The 811-nt window shown below is 45.7% G+C and overlaps 1 non-coding gene across 1 annotated transcript; it reads left to right on the top strand.

Moving 5' to 3' along the window:
* The first annotated feature begins 344 nt into the window (after positions 1-344).
* LOC141722212 (small nucleolar RNA R71) lies at positions 345-451 on the top strand. The gene has a single exon (XR_012575234.1). It is a non-coding gene; the product is annotated as a small nucleolar RNA R71 (small nucleolar RNA).
* Positions 452-811: the final 360 nt, after the last annotated feature.

The raw sequence follows: 811 nt of genomic DNA, 5'->3' as shown, positions 1-811 counted from the left end.
TAACCAGAGAACACTGATCCGTAGCATGAGAACCTGCACAAAGCTCACAAACCATAGCTATTTGATTAACTCCATATGTAGCCAAAGAATCAACCTTCATTGATAGCGCTTGGAGCTGGGCTGCAATAGCGGTGGCTGCATCAACTTCCAGAATACCTGCTACCTTACCTGACGTTATCCTCTGAGTTGGGTTTTGATGCTCATTTGCAGCCATCGTCTCTATAAGATTATACGCCTCAGTATAGCTTTTAGCCCATAAGGCGCCTTCAGCTGCTGCATCGAGCATGGGCCGAGATTGGGCCCCCAAACCATTATAGAAACCAGTGATCACCATCCAATCCGGCATTCCATGATGTGGACATTTTCTCAACATTTCCTTGTAGCGTTCCCAAGCCTCGCACATAGGTTCAGTAGGTTGCTGCGCAAACTGAGTAAGAGCACTCCTCATAGCAGCAGTCTTTGCCATCAGATAAAACTTCACCAGAAACTTTTGCACAAGATCTTGCCACGTAGTGATGGACCCAGCTGGTTCAGAATGTAACCAGTCTTTAGCCTTGTCCCTCAGTGAGAATGGGAAAAGCCTCAACTTGATAGCCTCATCAGTCACGCCATTATACTTAAAAGTGCTGCAGATCTCGACAAAATTCCATATGTGCATGTTGGGGTCTTCAGTTGCCGCTCCTCCATAAGAAACAGAATTCTGCACCATCTGAATAGTGCCCGGCTTGATTTCAAAGGTGTTAGCTTGAATAGCCGGATGAAGGATGCTTGACTGAATGTCATCAATTTTAGGCCGAGAAAAATCCATAAG

This window comes from Apium graveolens, chromosome 4, assembly GCF_009905375.1.
Source record: "Apium graveolens cultivar Ventura chromosome 4, ASM990537v1, whole genome shotgun sequence".
In the NCBI taxonomy this organism is placed as follows: Eukaryota; Viridiplantae; Streptophyta; class Magnoliopsida; order Apiales; family Apiaceae; genus Apium; species Apium graveolens.
Note: the sequence above shows the minus strand (reverse complement) of the source record. Positions and strands in the feature narration are given on the sequence as shown.